Source organism: Camellia sinensis, chromosome 13 (genome assembly GCF_055761805.1).
Source record: "Camellia sinensis isolate YWXY chromosome 13, ASM5576180v1, whole genome shotgun sequence".
In the NCBI taxonomy this organism is placed as follows: Eukaryota; Viridiplantae; Streptophyta; class Magnoliopsida; order Ericales; family Theaceae; genus Camellia; species Camellia sinensis.
In genome coordinates this window covers 83,664,827-83,676,365 of record NC_138973.1, presented here as the reverse complement: position 1 = coordinate 83,676,365, position 11,539 = coordinate 83,664,827, and positions in this window count along the sequence as shown.

Below are 11,539 nucleotides of genomic sequence, written 5' to 3'. Positions count from 1 at the left end.
AGAGCCTTAATGACGTTAACTTGATAGTGGAATTGACCATAATACCCTTCAACCACATTGTGAAAAGACACAACTGACCCTTAATGTAAAAAACCCCTCTCATTTATTCTTTCATAGGCCAAATTACATTTACCTCCCTTAACGTTTAGTATAATTACAAGTACCTCCGTTTTACAATATTCTGAGTAGTTTTCTTTCCCAAAAAATAAAAAATAAAAGCTTACAGAAAAAGCATAATACTCAAGTGATCTAAACCCAAAGAAAAAAAATCTTATATGAATTTTTTTTCTTTATAAATTTTTTTTAAAATTTTTATTTCATTACATTAGCATGTAAAACAAAAAATATATAAACAGTGGTTGCATTTATTTTTATAATCATTTTATTTAATATTTTTTATTTTGTTAATGTATTGTCTAAAAATGTCTTTAAAAAATAAATAAAATCAATAGTTCAAAAAATTTTTTTGTTTATGGCACAATTTTTATTTTTATAATCATTTTATTTAATACATAATTGTAAATAATTTTATTTAGTTAGGTATAAAGTGTTGTCTTAAAAATGCCTCAAAAATAATTTTTGTTTATGGCACAATTTTTATTTTTATAATCATTTAATAATTGTAAATATTTTTTATTCAGTTAATTCAGGTATTGGTCAAAAATAATTTGTAAACATTTAAAATTAATTATTCTTAAAGTCATTAACTATTGAAATAAAATGTAAAAAAAACTCATTTTATAGTGATTTGAAAATATAATATTTGGAGAATTTATTTAACGATGGGATTGAATTATGCATTGGTAGTTATCAATAGCTCTACCAATGAATTGTCGAGGAGAAAGTGTGTAGAAAGAGCTCCTATAAAGAGAAACAATATAGAAAAACATATAAAGAAAAAAGAAAAAGAAAAAGAAAAAGAAAAAGAAAAATAGAATATATATGTAGTTCCTTAGATTTAAAAGTTAACACACACACACATATATATATATATATAGGATCATATGTTCCTATCATGACATTTGTGATATTTGATTATGATTTATTGCAATATTAATTATGGCTTGGTTATGACTCATTATGGTGTTAGTTATTGTTTGGTTATGACTCATTGTGATATTGGTTATCATCTATTGTAATTATTATTTTGGTTATGATAAAAAAATGTCTTTAATTATACTTTATGTGGTATTTAATTATGACTTTTGTTTTTAATTATGACTGAAGAAGATTTGCATATAATACACTATTTTGAGAATATGTATTATAACATGATTCATATATATACTAGATATTTATATGTGCATAGATAGATATGTATGTGTTTATATATATATATGCAGGGGGAGGTAAGTTGTTAGCTACATATTTTGTATAAAGTCAATCACGGTTCAGCACGTGGCAGGTTGAGGATAATACGGGAAGACAATTCAAACCTTCGATCATGATCGTACACGTGGCTGTTAGTATTGGTTTTCACAAGATCTGCGTAGTACTTGATCAACAAAGAGATGCAAAGTGATGTGGCTTCAATGGTTACTTACATTTAAATTCAAAATCAGGAATGAAGCCTAACTGCAGGTATTGGCATAGTGGAGCTAACTATAAGGGAACATAATCAGTGATCATAGAGGAGCGGTTCGATGGTTAGATGTGCAGTTCGATGGTTATCCTTGAGAAGTATAAATAGCAAAGAAGGCCCCAGAAAAAGCCCCAGACTCAGATCTAGAAAACCAGTTTTATCAACTTTATTTCTTTCCAGTTTTTATATTTTCTGTTCTTTACATTGCTGTACTTTAAAATTCCTACACTGCATTTCGTTCATAGGAGTAGTTTCAAGTAGATTGTTGTTGTAAACCTTTACGAGACTGAATTGGATCATTGTAAGTCTTTCATTTTTACTTAATGAAATGCTACAATTGTTCTTCATTTAATCATTGTCAATTAATTCTCCTAAATAAAGTCACCAGTAAAAGTCCTTTTCATTGAGGCTGAAAGAATTAAAACACAATCGTCTGATAATTGGTTGGCAATTAATATTCTGTAAGGACTGATTGATCCTTGCTGGCACGCTCACAATTACAAAAATAACCTTCAAAATCCAAAAAAGCTAACATATATTTTTGGTATGCCCAGTGGGACCACTACTGGAATGGCTAGATGTAGGAGACAAAGAGAAAATGAACACTTGGAAGAATGCATGGAAGGAGAGGTAGAAATGCCTAATCTAGAGGATAATGTGATAACATATCCTGTGGAAACACTCATTTTATCAGAACCTATGGTCGAACAGACCAGCACTTTGGAACAAGTACCACATGTTCATAATATTGGACGAGGCCAAAGAATTGAACCATCCACTGTTCCATCTACTCAGCCAATGAATCCATGGGGTGGCCTAGTAGATGCCATAGGACAGCAGTTAATGAACACAATGGAAAGGTGGGCAACATCCTTTTTGGATCGAATGAATACCCACCAACCAACAAACACAAGACACATGGAGGAAATTTCAAATATCCCTCAGCAAAGATTGGCTAAAGATAAACTGCCTATGCAAATTAATGGACATTCTAATGGTCAAACTAGTAATCAAAACTATGAAAGACCATCACCTCAGTCTTGGTATGAACCTATTTCGAGGCCTATAGCAAGCGAAAATGCCTCATTACTTAACAGTGAAGCCATGCAAATTGGTGGATCTGGCCCAGTACAAGAAAATGGCATAAGGATGGTTCCAAATCCCATGTTCGAAGCCATACCTGGCACGAGGAGGTTCACTAATCCTTTATTCGAATTTATATCCGGGGGGTTAGAAGGTTTTCCTACAACTGGAAGAGGCACGACACCTGTTCCAGCACCTTTCGCAGGTCATTTCACAGGACAGGCTCAAAGGGGTCACCCATACCCCCAACAGCAGCCAACACCATAGGGACAACCAGTCCCAAATATACCACCCTATGGACCAAGAGGACCCCAAGGCACAAGGTTGTCCACCAAATCCTGTGTTTATTCCTCCAGTAGTGATTCGACAAGCACAAAATATGGTCCCTAGAGGCCAAATTGCTGATATTGTTAGAGAGATGTGTGGACCAATGGCTCGGGGGTTTCAGACTCCTGTGTACAGGAAACCGTACCCAGAATGGGTAGATAGGGTACATGAATACCCAAGAGGTTTCAGGATACCAGATTTTGTCCTTTTTTATGGGAATGGAAACCAGTTAACGGTTGAGCCTATTGCTAGGTTTGCGGCTAAGTGCGGTGAATTTACCAATAATGACTATATGAAGTTAAGATTATTCCCAAATTCTCTGACTGGGGGAGCATTTGTATGGTATATTAATCTTACACCTGGCTCTATCCAAACTTGGCAACAAATGGAAGAGGCATTTCGTGCTCAATTCTTCCAAACAAAGCCAGAGATTTTCATGGCAGACTTGGCAAGATTGAGTCAAAGGCCTAATGAGAAGGCTACTCAGTTTATTGCCAGATTTAAAAGAGCACGAAATAAATGTAGGATCATCTTACTAGAGCCTGAATTTGTGAGATTGGCTCAATATGGTCTAGAGTTTAGGCTTTGAAAGAAGTTTGACTCAACTGAGTTTAGAGACTTAGTCGAATTAACCTATAAGGTATCTAGGTATGAAGCATTACTAGAAGAAGAACAAGATCGAAGTAAAGCATCATACAAGACGTATTATAGAGATCCTAATTATGAAATTGATGCAGCGGAGATTGTAGGAAAAGAACCTGTGACCTGTGAGACATTAATTCATAAAGACACAACAATTGATCAGTAGTTTAAAAAGAAAGACCTTCATAGGAAATACTCTTTCGACTTAACAAAGGCAGATGACATTTTTGATCGTTTGCTTGCTGCAAATTTCCTGAAGTTACCAAAATGAGTCAAAATTCCGTCTTCAGAGGAATTTAAAGGAAAAGTGTATTGTAAATGGCATAATTCTTGGTCTCACTCAACTAAAAACTGCATTGTTTTTTGAGACAGGATCCAAGAGCAGATTCGAAAAGAGAGTTTAAAATTCCCAGCTAAAACGAAAAAGGCCATGGGGATTGATACTAATCCATTCCCAGAAATTGGAGAGGTGGCAGCCAATATTATTATGCCAGACTTTCAAAACTTGTCCTTGAAAGAATTAGAAGAAGTCAATGTGCAAATACATGTTGCCAGCCAAACAACTATCAAGAAAGACGCTGGAAATCTACCAGCTATTTTACAAGGTTTCTCAGACCAGAGGGAAGACTCTGATGATGAAGCACTAGATGACGATTCTTTAGAAGCAGCTGTCGTGCAAAGAATGTGTCCCAGATGCAGGCTGAGCTACAAGTGATTGAAAGGGTTTCTAATTGATGGGAAGCAATATTACAAGGATGTGCAGAGGCATCCTAAACCAACCAGTGCTTATAACAAAGGCCATATCCAACTAGTACTAGGCAGCAGCCATTAATGGCTAAGCCAACAGCCGCTAGAATGCATTCTAAAGGCAAGAGGCCTTTATATGAGTCCAGACCACCTAATTATTACAGAATGAAGAGCAGTCATCCTGAAAGGAAACCGAAGAAGGGTTCAGTTTATGGGATCAAAGCCATAGATTGGCCTCCAAGACTAGCCTCACACAAGACGGAAAGTGGCCACCTTCATCAAAGGCCTGAGTTAAGCCCAAAACAGGGAGTCAGAGCCAAGCAGTGGCCTTCACAGCCAGCTTCAAAGATGGCTTCGAAGGGAGAAAGAAACAGTTCAACAGCTGGGTCAGTAGGTTCGTGGGTACTTGGAGTTCCAGATTGGTTTGTCATGCAAAACAAACCTAGGGAGATGCCTACCCAAATAAATGTTGTTGGAAACCAAGGTAGGATGGTCAAACCTCCTTTGGTGGCTCCAAACAATTGGGTATTGCTTAAGCACCCAAAAACAAAAGAACCAAATATGGCCCCAGTGATTTCTAGGTCCCAAAGAAGGAAGATCCAATGAAGGTATACTCAGTACCAGAAGGATCTGAAAGAAGGTGGAGAAAGCTTTTCATTGGTTCAGCTAAAGAGCCAGGCAGAAGGAGAAGAAGATTCAAAGTCAGACCATAATCTAAAACCGACTCTTCCAGACAAAAGGAGTTGTAGCAGGGAGCAGTTGGCCAAAGTTCATTCCGAACTAAAGGCCAAGGAAAGATCCAGCTTGGCAGGATTAGAAAAAGCTTTGATGGAAAGTGATAGTGAGATAGAAGATGAAGTCGTCCTAGGCCAAAGAAAGAGGATGGTTGAGGAAGAAATGTTTGAAGCCTTCATGGCTGAACAGACATTTTTGGTCGAAAAACCAACAGAAACAGAACATTCGAAAGATGTTACTAATACAGAAGTGCCAGAACGCAGCATAGAGGACGCTTCTGAAGTAATTGAACAAGTTGACCAAGAGGGAAAGCAGGTACAGCCAGTCGTCCAATTTGGCTCGTTTCCTCCAGTGTCAGTGAATATGGTGCTTATATTACCACAAGAGTGTAGACGACGCCCTTGGGCTTTGCTACTACAGTTCGGACTCAAATGTCACGGCTCTGAATCTAATCCAGCAAAGTGCGATGCGAGACCGATAAATCACCAAAGAGTCCAAATCCGGCAAATCGTTTTGGAAAACTGATTTTTAAGAAAGAAGTGCCAAACATGGACTGCTTTGCCAGATATAGAGTTGCCATCTAAATATTTTATTTTGGGAAAATTTAGAAAACCCTGACTCCTGCCTAAGGCCACGTGTCCATCATCACCAAAGTTGCCTCGGCACGGGAACTTGGGTACGATTGGGGAAGGTCATGCAATGAGCACCCCCGCTCGCCCGATCCGAAGATCGGCCTATACTAAGCATGATATCTTGTTTTTGAAAACACGTGCGTTCTTATTCCGGTTATTAGCTAGAATTACTATGTGATGCGCACAACACACAAGTATAAACTAGATCGCCTAATTTAGAACAAAGCATCGCATATCCATTTGTTTAGAAATGGTTTGAAGTTTGCTATTCGCAAGTAGGCTAAAACGTGGATTTTAATGAATTGTTCCAATTCAAGCAATCTAACCTTCACCCACAGGCATTCAGGCAGCTATATCACATAAGCAATTAGCCTCATGGCAAACATGCTGTCATGTTAACACTCACACTCATGCAAGATGCTAAAGCATAAACACTCACAGTGTATTCCGAGCCAAAACAAGAAACTAGTTAGAAATCATGCATGATCTTAGTTCATGTTAAAATGGCTAATGCATCGCATGCAAAGTGCAACTAGAATAGACTCGGCTAATCTAAAATGGTATATGAGATGCGACAATTCGATACATGTATTCAACTTGGAATTGAAATATAATGTAGTTAGTATGATGCGCCGAGCCTGGTGCATGCAATACAGATGAATGGTGCAAACATGCATAGCATAAGGATGCTAATTGAAATATGCCCTAGAACTAACCACTGAAAGCAGGTAAGTAAAAGGGAGAAAGAAGTGGGGGTTAGAAGACATGCATCACACACACGCACGCTTATTACATAATTGCGCCCTCTCGACAGAGGGACCAAAAGAATAATACAAATCATCTAATTAACTAACTAACAAACTAATTAATTAATTACACAACCAAATCGAAATAAATACCTATTCTAAGTTATTAAAACACTAAAATGGCCTCGAGACGAGGGATGAATGCATGCTCGGACGGCTTCACTCGGAAATCCATCGCTATGCTTCATGTTGCCTCTGTTTGCACTGCTTTGTACATCTGAAAATTGTGCCGACTTCTGTGACACTTCTGAACCATCTCATGGACACTCTGAGAGGCCATCAGCCAAATGGAGTGGCCATCGGCCAAAGATTATTGCTATTGGCCAAACTAATAGCTGATTGGTAAACTAAGGTGGCCGGTCGGCAGTTCTGATGGTCGATCGGCTAACACTTCCTACAAATTCCTACTTTTGCTGCAACAGAGCACTAACAGAGGCATGGCAAGGTATTTTCAAGAAAATGTTTGTGCCACCACACTCCTTATCATGTCTAAGGCTCAAAGGATTGTAATGCTCGACTCTCGAGCCATCAATCACGCATCTCAATGCATGATGGCCAAAGAAGCCAAATTGCACAAGGTCAATAAATGCATGACGAATGAGACACTTGGACCATCACCTTATCATGGATAATCAAAGGCAATGGAGACAAAGGGGATTGGCCTATTTTCATCACTTCAAGTATGAAATTGACCAATTCACTTAGTGTGCAACATAACGTCCGGTTGAACACATGAATGCACACATGCAACATGTTTATCTTGGCACATTTTACTTGATTGATTTTGTTTACATATTTTAACATTACCAATCCATTCATTAATCAACTTGTCCAACTATGAGAGTCCTCTAATGAGAGAGAGGTCTATCAAAGAGAATGGTTTAAGGCATGGGAGAGACCAATGCCTTTGACTAGGAGTAACCCTCAAAAGAGGGTTGAAGCCATTTAAGCACAAGTCTCAATCCCTTGCATTAAACTCAAACTCAAGACTGACCAATTCTCAAAACAAATCAAAAGTGAAGAAATGAGGAGGATGGCATATTTTCAGTGCTAAAGTGGCATGAAATGCAAGACTCTACTATGCAAACATTTCAAGTACAACATGCTAGAAGGCTTAAACATTGAAACTAGTGAAAGACACAACACTAGAACCATGCAACACAATGCTCAATGGACTAAACCAGCTTTGGACAGAGCTTAATCACATCAAAATAATGGCCTAAACATGCTGGAATTGAACTCAAAAGGCTAGACAAACATGCGCATAACTTGGCTCACAAGCAAGATATAAGGCATAACTCCCAAAAGCACTTAAAGAGTGATTTAAGTGGAAGCATGGCAAAGATATAAGCTCTGAAATTTCACACCAAATGATGCCATATCATGCACACATCACAAATATAGCATGCTAGTGGTCTCAAAACTCAAGACTAGTCAAGGCATTTGCACTATAGCTACGTAATGCATGAAGCATATGGCCAATACAGCCCAAAACAATCCTAGAGCATGCCGAAATAATGACAAAACATGCATGGAGCAAAGCCAAAACAAGCTAGCATGAAGGGTCAAAACATGGAGTATGTAAGGCCAATAAAGAGGTTTACACTACACCTACCAAAGCCAAGCATGTGATGACTTAACCAACAAAAATCAGAGTTATGGCATGTCAAACTAACACCAAAAATGGGCTAATACCAAGTCAACACATGCTAGAATAACAAGCTCACTCATTAGGCATGCAAGGCTAGCAAAGGGGACTTACACTACAAGTGTAAGAAGCAAATGAGGCATGCTCAATCCAAGCAAAAACAGAGCTATATCATGGAAAAATAGGACCAAATACACACTGAAATGGTGGCCCAAAAGCCTAAGCAAGACGGCATACACATATGCTCATATTTAAGGCATAAATCATGAACTCTCCAATGCATTGAAAGAGTGAAAAATGTGAGGGCATGGCAATGAAACATGCTTCGAAATATCATTCCAAATGATGCTAAATCATTCAAATAGCCCAAGAAATGCATGCTAGTGGCTTGGAAGCTCAAGGCTAGTGAGCTAAAATGCACTATGGCTATACAAAGCATGGCATGCATGACCAAAACAACATAAATTAGACCTTAAGCATGCTAAAACATGGTCAAAATCTTCTTGGAGTTAAGCCAAAATCACACTAGAATGATGGTTTAAAACATGATGCATGTTAGGCTAGTGTGCAAGTTTACACTACAAGTGTATAAAGCATGTAAGAGGTGACCAAATCAGCCTAAAACAGAATTATGGAAGGTCCCAAAAGTCACAAAAATGAGCCCAAACAAAGCCACAAAGAAGTAAAAACACATGCTCATTTAGTTGGCCATCAACACTAGCAAGCAAGACAAGAGGAGAGGGGACCACCCTCTCCTATTTGAGCCCTCAAAATAGGGTTTTTACCACTGAAAATCTTGTAGATTTCAGTGGTTCTAAAGCCAAAAAGAAGTTGTTTGAAAAGTTTGAAAGTTAGCTCACAAGGCCTTACAAGCCAAGGAGCAAAAGGGAGGACAACCCCCTAGCCAACCAAGGCACAAACCAAGACTTTTAGGACTAAAAAACAGAGGAAAAAAAGAGGTTTTTGTAGTTGAACACCACCCCAAAAACAGCCCCAAAACAATGGAAAAAGGGTGGTGAAGCAAGTGTGCAAAACAAATACAAAAGAGGAAAGTATACCTCTTGATGCACAGCAGCAAAACCAGCCAAAATCTGAGCCAAGATCAGCCTTTTGGAGCTCAAACAAAGTCCCAAGTTACCTCAACCCAAGGATGATCAACTTTGGTCAAGGGTCTCTTTGCAAAAGTGTAGGAAATTCTCACTTCTAAGCCTAAAACAAGAGAAGAATGAGAGAATTCTAGGGAGGGAAGGAGTTTTGCTCACAAAACTTCTAGAGAGAGAGGATTCTAGAGTGAGAAGCTCTCAAATTTCTAAGCCTTTAAGAAAAGTTCTCACCCTTGAAAATGAGATATAAGGCTTCATTATATAGCAATCCAAGAGCTTTTGGTCGCAATATCTCAATTGGAAATATCTGAAGCAGTGTATAACAGCTGGAGGAGAAATATCGGTCAATTTTGGGCTTTCTGGGCACTTTTGGCCGACCGACCATCTTTGGTGCAAAACAGCCATCATTTTTGGCTGATAAGGTTCACTTTTGGCCGACATATAGCTTCTGAGGTCAAATTGTGGCCGATGACCTTCCATAGAGGCCGATGGCAAAAATCAATGCTGGTCCCTAACTTGAAGCAAGGCTAATTCTGTCATCTGGACTCCTTTTCAGGCCATTCTTGAGCCTAAACTATAGCCCCGGAAGTCTTATTTCCAAATTTGGAAGCCTCACTCCAAATTCCATGTGTGCTAGGAGATATCCCTCTTTTAGTGAAGGTTGCTCAGTTTCGGTCCAACCGGAATGATGCCCAACTTCAGCCAATCATATCTCCTCCATCTGAACTCGGATTTAGGAGATTCTTAAGTGAAAAATGAAGCCCCGAAAGTAAGATTTCCAAAAATGGTGGCCTTATATCTTAAATCCAAGTGCATAGACAGATAAGCCTGATTTAGAGAGGACCGCTCGACTCTCTCTTAACAGTTCGTGCTCATCTTCTTCCTCAGCTAGGTTTCTTCCCTCTTCTCCTCTTTTCTTCAACTCCAAACCCCTAAGCAAGGTGTTTTGAAAGATTTTTCAGAGATTTCACCTCTCTTTTATTTATTTCCACTTTGTCCTTGCTCAGTTTACCGAAAAGCGCAACATTTGACAAAATGCAAGCCTCGGAACATCGTAGGAACTTCTTTTCAAAAATATTTTGAAAGAGAGGGTTTTAAGGTCTAAAAACCATTCAAAATAGCTTTGGTCCAAAATGGGATGTGAGGTTAGGATTTGACTCTCCTTTTACCGAAGAAATCAAACCTTTGCCCTGCACATCTTTCACCACCAAGTAAATCATCAGTAGTGCCCAAGTCGTAAGGGCGGTCAAAAATGGGGTGTCTACAAGGAGTTTCAAGCTGAAGATGAAAACCAAGGTCAGAAGATTGACCCAATTCCAGTCTCCAGTGAAGACTCATAAGTAAGTATGGTGCAAGACGAATCCGAAGTAGCCACACCAATGGAAACTGAAGACGAAAGTGAGAAAGAGGTAAGTATTAACCTCTCATACCCTTTTGAGTATCCCACGACATCCATGACACAGCATGTCAAACCCTTGTATATCAAGGCCTTCTTCGATGGAATATAGATGAATCGGGTGCTGGTGGATAACAGGGCAGCAGTAAACCTGCTTCCAAAATCTTCGTTGAAGAAACTAGGAAAGAAAAACCCTAGACTAATCCCAACCAGTACAGCCATTGCTAGTTTCGCTGGAGACAAACAGATGGCCTAAGGTATTTTGCCCATCAACCTGAGTGTGGGAACCAGAGACTGCATGACAGCATTCTTCGTCATCGACAGTAATGCTAAGTATAATACTTTACTTGTAAGAGATTGGATTCATACCAACAAATGTGTGCCTTCCTCTTTACATCAGAAAATCATGATGGTGTTGTGTAATGGAGAGACGAAGGAGATCAATGCAGATTCTTAACCCTTCATAGCTTGTGCAGATTTTGCAGAGGCCAAATTATATACTGAAGGAGTGGCACCACTCAGTATACTGAGAAAACCTAATGGATCAGCCGAAGTGACGGCTGATGAAGAATTTGCACATCTAAAGCACTTGGTCTAGGAGAGTGCTGATGAAGAGTTTGTCGTTAAGGATGACAATGATGCCTGGTTGTAGGCAAAGAGATGAAACCCAAGAAGCCAGGTCTTTGGCTCTAATTAAGTTCTCAGTATTTGATGTAAAATCAATAGTCCAAAAAGTGCAAGAACAAGAGAAAAAAGCCATGACGATTGATTATAAGAAGGAACGGCAACAGGTCAGATTTTTGGTCTTAGATAAATATTGTGCTTTGGACATTGAAAC